The sequence below is a fragment of the Dipteris shenzhenensis genome, chromosome 3 (assembly GCF_047967505.1).
Source record: "Dipteris shenzhenensis isolate YYH24624 ecotype China chromosome 3, Dip_SZ_1.0, whole genome shotgun sequence".
Classification (NCBI taxonomy): Eukaryota; Viridiplantae; Streptophyta; class Polypodiopsida; order Gleicheniales; family Dipteridaceae; genus Dipteris; species Dipteris shenzhenensis.
Window position 1 is genome coordinate 46,975,132 of NC_141598.1, and position 13,212 is coordinate 46,988,343.

The 13,212-nt window shown below is 43.6% G+C and overlaps 1 protein-coding gene across 2 annotated transcripts in view; it reads right to left on the reverse strand.

The window, feature by feature from the left end:
• Positions 1-632: 632 nt before the first annotated feature.
• ATKRS-1 (lysyl-tRNA synthetase 1) overlaps positions 633-13,212 on the reverse strand; it is a 97,859-nt gene continuing 85,279 nt past the window's right edge. The window contains exon 18 of one of the 2 annotated variants that reach the window (XM_087402008.1): positions 633-858. The gene's annotated coding sequence lies outside the window, so the exon portion shown is untranslated. The remainder of the gene's footprint in view (positions 859-13,212) is intronic. The other variant, XM_087402000.1, reaches the window with a different exon arrangement.

Genomic DNA, 13,212 nt, shown 5'->3' on the forward strand with positions numbered 1-13,212 from the left:
AGTTCAATTGAAATGCCTAAGTTTATAATTTGAAATGGCACACGTCCCAAGAATATGACGATATCTAGAAGCCTACCTACATCCTATAATATTAGCATTATATCTTGGGTAAAGACACATCTCACTTCATTTGTGATTATGTTCCATGCTACCAACATTCCTTGTCCATCTTTATTGCTTACACCCCCCCATCGTGCTTTAACACGAGGTGTTACATTCAAGGTATCTAGAAGCCTACCTACATCCTATAATATTAGCATACTATCTCTTGGGTAAAGACACATCTCACTTCATTTGTGATTATGTTCCATGCTACCAATGTTCTTGTCCATCTTTATTACTTACACCCCCCCATCGTGCTTGAACACGTGGTGCTCCATTCCTTAGATTTGCATGCATAAAGATAGGATTGCCAATGAGCTTTCCAATAAAGGAATTTTTGACTTAATCATATCCTCTCGAGATGCAAACAACTAGATGAAGCTTTTCCAAAACACTATACCTCATACACAAAAACCATGTTCTAATAGCTTTGATAAAAACAAGCTCTCTCCTTTGAAGAAAGAAAACCGCAATTGAGAAAAGATTTGAATCTGATGATATGCAAAACAACCAAAACTAAACATTCTAAAAGAATTTTCTTGAATGGGTGACAACTTTTATCTGCATAGAAAGATCTCGCAGCATCAAAAAAATGTGGGTGTAGATGATGCACCCCAATACCCATTTCATAAGGCAAAGGCAATACACTAAAATATAAACTTAGTTCTTTGCATCGTACAAAGCTCGGTAAGTTCCAACTTTGAGAATTTCCAACTGTAACGTTCTAAAAATAAATTGTCACAACAAGACTGCCAACTGCATCATAAACAACAACAATACTTCACAGCTACTTCACAGCTACAAACATTCTCTCTCTCTCTCTCTCTCTCTCTCTCTCTCTCTCTCCCCCCCCCCCCCAATATGCCTTCCAATTGCATCATAAACAACAACAATACTTCTCCACTACTTAAAACAACAATTATCACGAACATTATCATCTCTCTCTCTCTCTCTCTCTCTCTCTCTCTCTCTCTCTCTCTCTCCATTAGTACCTAGTTTTGGACTTCGAGTTTATGTTTCGTATTTATGATTTTAGTCTTGTATAGTACTCAGCAACGGGTCTTGGCAATCCCTTTGCCTCAGCCCTTTGTGGCTTCTAGGAGCATGAGTCACTTTGATATTGTACTGTCTCATAGGCCCATAAGGCCTTTCCAAGACCTCTCTCTCTCTCTCTCTCTCCCCCCCGTTATAAAACTGGCCTTCGGGAAATCCAAAGGGTGGTGGACAGACAAGAACCCACAAATACTAAACTTTCAGCCATTTAGAAAAACATCCACAACACCCAAAATAATTCCAGACTCAATATTCAGAAGCTAGATTGCCACTGTCTGCAGCAGACACCACGTTGGCCCTAAACTTAGCTCCACTTTCAGTATTTCTTTATCTTTTATTCAAACGGCATAAAAAATACAATAAAAGCACACTAGTGCATCCAACCATAAACAGCCAACTGAATAATCTGATCACAGGCACTTCCGTCCTACTATGCAAACTATTGCGGGCAAAGGCCAGCAAAACAGCCAATCCTGGCTGTTCCTGGCTCACTGAAAGGTCAGCTGTAGAAAGGCAAGAGATGCTGAAGTCTCGGAGGTAGCTGTAGGGCTTCTCACAGACATAACTGATTCCAGGGCTCTGGAAAGCCTGGAGCAGCAAGCCCGTAGCAGCAGCAAGCAAGTAGACGAATTGATCCGAAGCAGTTCCCAAAAAGTCTAGCAATCTAAATCAGTAGCAACAGCCTTGGCGAGGTGGAAAACAGCAAAAACGATTTCCTTCTGGCACCCTTCTGGCCCGAGAGGCAAAATGAATCTAGTAGCAATCTGGCAACCTTGGAAGCCTGGAACAGGGATTTCGTCCAGTTCTGAAGGCCTAGAGCAGCTCAAACACGTACGAAACCTGGACACGATCTGTCTGGTAGCCCTGGATTGGTCCTAGAAGCAGCGAAATTAGGTCTTGCAGCCCTGGAAAGCTTTTGGCAGGTGAAACTCAGTAGATCCTCCCGCCTGGAAGCAAATCGAGCTGCCTGGAAGCTTCAAACAGCCTGAAGAGGTGCGATTTTGGTAGACGCCTAGCCTAGAAGGCTCCTGAGACGATTGCTATTCAGTTTGGGGCTCTAGGAAGGCATGGACAGCAGGCTTGCAGAAAAAATGTGATGCTCTAGTGATAGACGTGAAGCTGTCTGCCGTGGAAAGCTGAACGACCCACTGACATCGCCAGTGGGTCGTTCAGCTTTCCACGATTTAAGTCAGTGTGTCTAAGTCACCCAATCTCCAAGATTTTTTTTTCCTTGGAAAAGACTTCTATAAAGTATGAAAAATACCCGCGTGAGCAAGCTCACAATGGAAATACATCATGCTATACATGAGGAAACCCCCCTAAAATAGGGAATAGAAAACTCAAAATGAGCTAGAAAGAAACCAAGGTAGAGGCTGAAAGTACCACCTCAACCTTCTTGTAGTCTCTAAGAAAAAGGGGGGAACCCCTCCATTCCCTATGGAATATAACCCTCCTCGCTGAGGCTGCCTGCAAAGAACCCCGCATGCTTACCCAACTGGCCATCAATGTGTGAACAGTGTCAGCCCAAATACTCGCCAAGGTGTGCGAAGAATGGACCTAAGATCCGTCCAAGGCCTCTGTGCATCTGGCCCTCCAAAGCTGCCAAGCAGTGATGCTAGCCAGTATCTCCCAAGCCGTATCCCCATCAGCATGTACTGGTCTATAGCAAGAGATAGGCACATCCTCCTGAGAGAGTTTCGAATAGGTGACATTGAATCGACATGGCCCAAGAAGCATCCTACCACTCAAAGAAGATTTGAGGCCCTGACATCCCCACGTCATGAAGAAACGAGGAGCAGCAAAAGTACTGAGGACCCTAGCAATTCCCATCCAAATGGCTCTTGCATGCATGCAGTCCCATAGACAATGACGAATCGACTCAGCAGCAAACGAGCACCTAGGACAAGTGGGCTCTACCCCAAATCTAGACCTCCACCCGTTCACTGCAATCCCTCCATGAATAGAAAGCCAAAAAAATAGAGTGATCTTTCTATTTCTTCAGGATCTCCAAAGCCTCTACTAGAAGACCCTCTGCAAATCAGCGGAAACCAAGGTTCTGAAAATCAGGTTTGCCGGTTGAAAAATGACCTTTATTGAAGTAGGCATTGCGGGTATAAAATCCATTCATGTTTGGTATGCCTTGGAATTCAGGACAGCCCCACAGAGGTTTGTCTCTTTCAACACATCTTGAACAGCAGTTGGCAAGCTCGAAACCTTGACTCCACCATCTACACTAACCTGATCGTTCGGATATAAATCTAAAATATATGAACTCTTCCACGACTTCTCCAAGAATTGTGCTTGCAAATTGCCTCTAGGAATGCCTAGGGCCTTTTTAATCATGCTTTCATTGATGTTAATCTTCTGACTTTGACAGACAATGTATCCATCCTTCATGCTCACTTCATCTATCAACTTGGGGAAGTTGGAGAGATAATCCAAATCAGGCTTTCCAAGAATATGTGAGGAGCTCTTGTATGCCACGATTTCAAGATTAGGGGAGTAAAATATGTTCAGAAGAGTCAATCAGAATTTCTGTTTTTAATTTTGTATGTGGATGACATGTTCATTCTTGGACCTGAATCCAAATACATAGCATATTGTAGCTTTCAAAGATGATTTGCCGAAATCATTTGCAATGTCAGATATGGGCAAGTTGCATTACTATAATGATGAGCCAATCCAAACACATTGGACAGCTCTTAAAGCGCTTCCAATTCGAGGATTGTAAGCCGGTTTCTACTGCATTGGAGTCTAGCTTCCGTTTCTGCTCTAAGGATGGGAGTGCCCCATATGAAGCTACCATTTACCAGCAAGTTGTGAGCTGCCTTATTTATATATCCGAACCTAGCCTAATCTGCAAAATGCAGTGTCTTAGTTAAGCAGGTTCATGCACAAGCCTAGCACACAGCATTGGTAGGCGTGTCTTCTGAACTAAAAGGCATGCAACATTTGGGACTGCCATATGATGATAATTCATTGAACATGCATGCATTTACAAATAGTGATTGGGTTGGTTGTTACGACACCCGCATGTCTCAGTGGCAACTGTTTCATGCTTGGCTCTTCATGCATTTCTTGGTTCAGCAAGAGGCATCCTATAGTTGCTTCTTCCGGTTGTGAACCTGAGTATAGGGCAGCCTTCATAACTATTGTACAGTGTGTTTGGCCCCGTAAGTTACTTTCAGATTCAGCAAGGCATCTTTGACCATGATCTACACTGACAGCTAAAGTGCTTTGGCCGTTGTGTGTAATTCTGTCTTTCATGCACGTACCAAGCACACCATCACTATGTTTGAGAGCGATTGTCAGCTGGAGACATAGAATTGTCAGCTGGAGACATAGATAATCTCTTCACAAAGGCTCTATCGCGACCCAAGTTTGAATCTTTCGGCAAGCTTTACGCTTGGTACCTTTTGTCACGTGATTATGCTTTCCATATACGATCATAGGTTGCTATAGCCATCACACACGAATATGTGCAACCATAATTTAGCTTCCATGTATACCTGAGATGCATTCAGTATACTTCAGCCATGCCATGGAGGGTTTGTTGCCACTTAGCCCTGGTATGACCGTGTAGGCTAGTTAGGACACTTAGTGTAACCGGCCTTAGATCGCTAAGGGCACTGTACATGTATCTACTATCTCACAAAGATGAAAATACAGCCAACTTAATTGATTGCCTTTGTTCACAAACCAAACTCAAAGCATAGAACTTCACTGCACAGCATCATGGAACCATTCAAGACAAGGGAGGCTAGAATGCCCCTACTCAATAACATAGAGAGTGACACCTGCTGGCCCCAAGATTTGGCGCCCCTTGCGGTACTTATTTATACTGGTTAGCTCAAAGATACGAAGGGACTCCCTTCATGAGTTCACCCGCAGGTGCAACCCAGTACAACGCCAATCCATGGTTGTGCTAGTGACCAACTCCGAGTCTTATTACCTTGGTTCCTTTCAGCAGACATGCATAATCACAAGTAGACCAGTCTGACAACATGCCAAGCAATGCATTACCCATTTCCAAGCCATTACCGAGCCCAAGGCCAACCACTGCACCCCCAGGAAGAGAGTATCACAACCAGTGCCCCAATCCTCTCCCGGGCCAACGGCAGGGCATCCAACCTAGCAGGAACTCAGTAGGAATGGCTGTAGCAAAGAGTGTAGAAGGAAGATGAGAATCCAGCCAACAGAAATAGCCTGTTTCAGCCCGAAACAGCTCTAGAAGTAGGATGAGAAGTGAACAGCAGACTCTGGTAGGAGGGAGCTGCCTAGGAGTGTCTTTCGGCACCAGAAAAGATCACAGAAGAGTGTGTCCAGCAAGCTGTAGCAGATCAGCCAAGAATGCGCCCACCAGAACAGAGTGTAGCAGATCAGCCAAGAATGCGTCCACCAGAACAGAGTTTACAGCCCACAAACAGCACCGTTTTCAATGCCTTGCACCAGGCAGGAGCACGAAGAGAGGCGCCCATGAATATGGCTTCAGATGCAGAAAAGAAGAAGTTCTGTCACGAAGAAAGTCGAAAACAGCCTCAAAAGTGGTCCTGAATGAAGGCGTCCAAGTCCCAGAAGCATGCCAGCAACAGAGGCCACCAAGGGGAGGAGAACTATCACAAAGAAAGCATGAAATTCCAGTTCAGCAAGCAAAGGGAGAGCTGCAGAAATCCGCCATGAAGAGAATGAGGCTGCTCTGGTAGGGGAGAAGTCTCAAATCAGCAAGGAAGGGAATGGGAGGGCTCCAGGGACTTCCAGGGACTTCCAGAGGTGACACAAGGCAAGCAGATAGGCCACCAACAGACACCTAGGCAAAATGAGGCATGGGATTTTTAATGCCCCTAGGGGGTCAGATGGCACACCATGACCCTAGTGCAAAGGAACCAATGACCCTATTTTGAAGGATCTCTAGGGCGTCAGTTTTTAAAGGATGACCCCACTGAACCAAACCAATGACCTTAGAAAATGAAACCACTCTAATAGCACCAGGAGTTGCACTTGTTGCACATAAAATCATAGGTACCTTGTGGGCATTAACTAAGGCTCCTAGCCTGGTACCCTAGGCCAAATTCGGTGACAGTTAGTTTGGACACTTCACCATCACCACCACATCCCCGTGACACTTAGTCCTATTGGGACACTAGTCCTAGTTCACTTAGGACACTACCCTTTGTAATTTATCATTATCCATTTGCAAGTACACCTCAATTCCTTCAGCTTGTTCTTTGCTCTGTAGACTATGGCAAGCAATGGAAGCTCAAAATGAAGAAGAGAAGACAAAAAACGAGATGTCGTAATGAATTGCTGCAAAACTGAGTGGAGGCTCAAGAGAGAGCCAATATAACAAAACCCTAGGGCTAAGTGGCCTAACTGGACTAAGTGTCCTAACTGTCCTAAGTGGTACGTTTACTAACTATAACAACTGACCTAACTGAATGTATATACCTAGATGAATCCAGGAACATTCCCAAACTCATCCTCTAAAAACACAACAAAGTGCCAGTTTCAATCTCATGATACTCATAAGGTTGAAAACCATAAACTCCATCACGGATAGCAGGGACTAGCTACTATAACATTCCCACTGACGTCATCAGCGCCCAACAGTGGGTATAGACCATAGTATAAAAACATGCTCTCACACATACAAATCTACACACCCACACAAACTTAAGCATCCATTTATACAAAGTGTTTGTACTAAGTTTCTGTAGGCACTCTGGAGGTGAAGGGCAGACTCAATCATGATGAAGGCTAGCACTAAAGGAGGGAGAAGGCTAATCAAAAAGTAGTCCATCTTCCCTTCATTCAAGCTACAACTGCTTGTGTAGTCTAGACAATTTCATTTTAGTCTCTCCCAAACGAGCATCTGAATTTCTCTGATAGGGCAACGCACCATTTAAGATAGAAAGAATTAACGCAATACCAGCAGGCCGAACATTGACGTAAACTTCACAAGGTGAAATTTGCATGTCCGCTAATACGGCAGAGGCATATACCTAGATAAATCCAAGAACATTCCCAAACTCATCCTCTAAAAACACAACAAAGTGCAATTTCAATCTCATGATACTCACTCATAAGGTTTAAAACCATAAACTCCATCACACATAGCAAGGACTAGCTACTAAAGCATCCCCAGTGACGTCATCAGCGCCCAACAATGGGTTTAGACCATAGTATAAAACATGCTCTCACACATACAAATCTACACACCCACACATACTTGAGCATCCATTTATACAAAGTCTTCGTACTGAGTTTCTGTCAGCACTCTGGAGGTGAAGGGCAGACTCGGTCATGACGAAGGCTAGCCCTAACGGAGAAGGCTAATCAAAAAGTAGTCTCAAATCTCTTCATTCAAGCTACAACTGCTTGTGAAGTCTAGATGATTTCATTTTAGACTCTCCCAAACAACCTAACTGAATGTGACTAGGCCTACAAGGCGCATACCAAGGAATGAGTGGCACCAATGGATAGCCCGTAGAATGGCCTACAACCCCCCCTCGATGGTATGGGCTGAAGTATCCTGGACACGGCTCAGAATACCTGAATTTCTAATGTCATGGTTGCACATGTTCATCATGTAGGGATATAGCAACTAGTGTAACCAGAAAACGTGTTTCACCCAAGCGAAACGTGTAGAAACATTTCTAGGCGAAACGTTTCACCAAAACGGGTGAAACACCAATGCATTGGGCAAAACGCCTTGGTGCCAGACTGTTACTATTTTTAGTCTTTTGAGAGTGCTCAATGCGTATGTGTGTATCTGAGAGCTCTTTTGAGAGAGAGAGAGAGAGAGAGAGAGAGAGAGAGAGAGAGAGAGAGAAAGATTTTGGAAATAATTATTTATGTTTGATTTATAATTTATAAAAAAAATACTTTTTTAACCCATTTCTAGACGAAACGCCTAGCAAAATCTAGAAACGTTTCTTGTTACACTGATAGCACCATATGACTGTATAGAGTATAACAGATCAAATCACAAAAGGTACTAAGTTTAAAGCTTGCCGGAAAGCTTCAAACTTAGGTCGAGAAAGAGCCTTCATAAAAAGATCTACCAAGTTGTCTTCAATGGGAACATAAAGCAACTGAATATCACCTGCTAATTATCTCTCTGACATAGTAATAGTGAACCTCAATATTTGTGCAAGCATGGAAAATTGGATTCTGTGCAACCACCAAAGCACTCTGACTATCAGTGAAGATGATGGTAGGAGCAGTCTGACACGCATAAAGATCAGCAAGTAACTTCCGGAGCCAACACACTTCGCTATAGCTGTCAAAGCTGCTCTGTACTCAGCTTCACATCTACAAGTAGTAATTGTAGTCTGCTTCAACCCAATCACTATCAGTGAATCCATGCATAACAAATGAAGAATTAGCCTCATAAAGGAGGCCCAAATGCTGAGTGCATTTCGGATACCTGAAGACACACTTCACGGCCTGCCAATGGTGCGTAGAGGGGCTGTGCATAGATTTGCTCAATTGTCAGCCAACATACTGAAGATCAGGTCTCGTACGGCATAAGTAAATCAAACAACCAATTGCCTACTTATAGAGAGTGACATCACATGCACCGCTGCCATCCTCAGAAGAGAAGTGAAAACCAGGCTCTAATGGTGTGGATACTGGCTTAAAATCCTCAAACTGAAAACATTGCAAAGCTGTCCAATATACTTGGATTGTGACATCAAAATGCCCCCCTCACTTTTTGCAAAAAAAACAAATCCCCCCTCACTGCTAGCAAATTGAATGCCCAGATAGTAATGCAAAAGACCAGGATCAAACATACCAATGTCTTCTGCAAGTCAAGCTTAAAAGCTGCAATTTGCTCAGCATGTTGCTCAGCATGTGTCCCAATCACAAGCATGTCATCCACATGGAGCACTAAAATCAGCAAATCTGTCCCACTCTTGTGGATGTAAAGGGTAGCCTGGGTAGGGCCGTTCTGAAAGCCCAGTGTAAGAAAATGAACATGTATCCTGGAATGCCAAGCCCGAGGTGCCTGCTTCAATCCATAGAAGGCTTTCTTTAAGCGGCATACCTTACTTTCAGAACCTGCAACCTCAAAGCCAAGAGGTTAGGAAACATAGACTTCTTTCTGCAAATGCCCATGTGGGAAAGTTGTCTTGATATCAAGCTGATGTACCTCCCAATGAAAGTGGGCAGCAAAGGCAGTAACAATGCGACTAGTAGGACCCTGGAATTAGGGGCAAAAGTCTCCTCAAAGTCAATGCCTTGCTACTGAGCATAGCCAACAAGACGGGTTTTGTACCAATCCACTGAACCATCAGATTTTCGCTTAATCTTATAAACCCACTTAGTCCCAATGGCATTCTTGCCAAGAGGCAAGTCACATAACTCCCAAGTGTTATTCTCATCTATAGAATCCAATTCAGCTTGCATAGCCTTCAACCAACCTTCATTCAGAAAGGCATCCTTATGGCATAATGGCTCTTCATTGCATGCTGTAGCAACCAATGCACAAGCAACCGAATTAGCATGCTCTTTGCGAACAGCTACTCTAGTGTAAGTTGGCAGAGGAGTCTCTTGTTTGCTGTCATTTAATGTGTCAAGGAGCCAACAAGGGACCTTTTTGGGCTCCTATATTTCAGCTCTCTCCTTGTCAAGAGACCTGTGCACAACGTCCTGATCAAGCTGAGCATATCAGGCTGTAAATGGGGCTGAATATCATGCTGCACATGTGGCTGCAAATCACCAACAAATGTAGGAGGAGCAACCTCAGATGTGACATCATCATGAGCATTGGACAAAAACACAGGCATCAAGCTGTCAAAGAGATCTAGGGCATCAACAATGGGCTGTTTTTGACAGCCCAGCAAAGGCATAGAGGAGGATTCATCAAATACAACATCCCTACTGACAAAACACTTGCCCGTGCGAGTTTGGTAGAGCTCTTTGCTCTCTGAGCTACACCCAATAAAAATGCATTTGACAGTTTTATCATCCAGCTTTGTTGCGTGTCTGAGAAGGCACGCCCTCATGTGAGAAATCTGGGCTTATGACCTGTCCAAGCCTCATAAGGTGTGATGATCTTCAATGCCTTGGTGGGACATCTAATCAAAATGTAATTTGCACACATAACGGCATCCAACTAGGCAAACACTTGCCTTTCAACATACACCCGGCCATCTCCATGACTGATCTATTCTTGCACTCAGCCATGGGATTCTGTTGAGGATTGTAAGCCACAGTGGATTGATGGTGTATGCCATAGGAGGCCAAAAAAATCAGCAAATTACTTTGACATATATTCACCCCTCTATCGGTATTAATGTGAGCAATTTTCAGCCCACTCTCATTCTCAACCAAGGCAATGAGATGCCTGAAGCATGCAAAAACTTCAGACTTGGATTTCAATGTGAAAATCCAAGTATACATGGTGAAATCATCAATGAATGTGACAAAATAATAGAATCCCCCACGAGCTACAACCCGCATGGGTCCACAAACATCACTATGAACCAAATAAAGCTTGCGTGAGGCACCAACTCTCCCATCCTCGGGAAATACAGAACGGTGCATCTTACCAAGCAAACAAGGTTCACAAACATGCTTTGAAGGCACATGCATTTTGGAAAGATCAACAACCATACCATCCTTATGTAGCTTCACCAAAGCCCCAAAGTTGAGGTGTCCAAACCTCTCATGCCACAAATGGATATCTACCATGGTAGAAGAATCAACAACAAAGGCATCTGCATCTGCAAGTCCAGCATCATCCAAGCACCTCTCATAGCCTATAGGCATCAAGTCTATATAGCCCTCTAGTCAATGTCCCAATCAAGACCATGGTAAAGGCATGTGTAGCATCATAGACCGCTCACCAAACACCATAAAAAAGAACCTGAAAGCCACAAGTAGCTATGGCTGAAATAGAGATGAGATTCTTCCGAATGCCTAGAAGATAAGGCGCATTCTTTAGAGTGACTAGACCACCAGAAACACTAGTAAGAGCAACTTGCCCAATGCCGTTCACTCTATATGATGCATTATCGGCATATGTGACTGTCCCCCCCTTAGATGCATGCTCAAGTGAGCTGAATATCTTCCTCTAGGAAGTAATGTGCTTGCTGGCACCACTATCAAAGAGCCAGGCATCAGTTACATCAAAAATTGTCATGCAGATATCATGAACATCGTGAACATCAGGATTATACTAACATCTAACAAGAAAAGCCCAATACTGGTCTTGTGCAAAGTTAGTTGACTCATGTCGATCATCTAGACTACGCGAACTAGATACTACATGACTAGACTCCTCCTCCTTTTCAAATGCAATTCTCTTCCTGCCTTCAGAAATGTCATGCCCAAGTTTCCTATAATAGTTGCATCTCTCCTTCTTCTTATCCCCCGAAGAAGAAGCATCATGGGAGTAACAAGCATGTGGATGAGGGTGTTCACCAGCTGAAACCTTGCCTCTCCCTTTGTTTTTATGCCGGGCTGCAAAGGCTTGATCACTAGCCATAGAAGCATTGCTATTTGCATGGCTTTGTTCCTCCTGAAGTAAAAGGACAACCATCTGGTCAAAGGAATAATGGTTGGCATTGCCACTTGCAACCAACCTCAATGTAGTAGCAAAGCCCTGATAAGAGTCAAGCAACCCATCAAGGGTATTAGAAACAAGCTGAGAATCAGGCCACACCTCATCAATGTTTGCCAACTGTTCTTTCAAATCCTTCACACTGGAAAGATAGGCATCCATATTAAAACCCTCTTCAAGCTTCAAGTCCTTCAACTGCTTGCAGAGATAGGCAACCCACGCCTCATCTAACAAGAGAAGCCCAACACTAGTCTTGTGCAAAGTTAGTTAACTCATGTCGATCATCTAGACTAGGAGAACCAGATACTACATGACCAGACTCTTTCTTCTTCTTTTCAGATGCAATGCTCTTCCTACGTTCAAAAATATCATGCCCAAGTTTCCTGCAATAGTTGCATCTCTTCTTCTTCTTCTTATCCCCCGAAGAAGAAGCATCATGGGAGTGACAAGCATGTGAATGAGGGGGTTCACCAATTGAAACCTTGCCTTTGCCTTTGTTTTTATGCCGGGCAGCAAAGGCTTGATCACTAGCCATAGAAGCATTGCCGTTTACACGGCTGTGTTCCCGCAACCATCTGGTCAAAGGAATAATGGTTGGCATTGCCACTTGCAACCAACCTCAATGTAGTAGCAAAGCCCTGATAAGAGTCAAGCAACCCATCAAGGGTATTAGAAACAAGCTCAGAATCACGCACCACCTCATCAATGTTCGCCAACTGCTCTTTCAAATCCTTCACACTGGTAATATAGACATTCATATTAAAACCCTCTTCAAGCTTCAAGTCCTTCAACTGCTTGCAGAGATAGGCAACCCGCGCCTCATTCTGCACCTAATATAAGGATGCAAACTGATCCCACGCTTGATTTGTTGTCTTGCAAGACCGGATATAAGGGATAATGACATTTTTAACTAAAAGAGCAATCAAGGCATGTGCTTTAGCATCATAGTTGCCAACCGAAACAGAAACGGGAAAAACCGGGGAAACGGAGTTTCCGACCCTTGTCAAAATGAAAACGGAAGAAACAGCAATATGGTACAATTTATATATAAAAATTTATTTTTTATACATAATACAATTATCAATAGAGTGCAAATTATACATAATACAATTATCTATACTTGAAGCATCATGCATGCTTCTTTGATTCTAAATTTCTATGATGATTGATCTATCTAGTATCATTTATTATCCATGAATGACGCTTCAACAATCAACATGTGTCATAAACTAGTTCTAAGTTCTAAGTTCTAACTTCTAACAAGTTTGAAGTTACAACAATCTGTAGTTTGAGAGGGAGGATGGAGAGGTGAGAGGGAGGATGGAGAGGTGAGAAAGGATGGAGAAGTAGGAGGATCGGGAGGTGAAAGAGGATGGAGAGGTCGAAGGACTCGGAGAAGGATGAGAGGTAGAAGGAGGATGGAGAGGTAAGAGAGAAGAGGTAGTGGAGGGATGCAGAGCTGAGAGCAGGCTGAGGATGGAGGGCAGCTA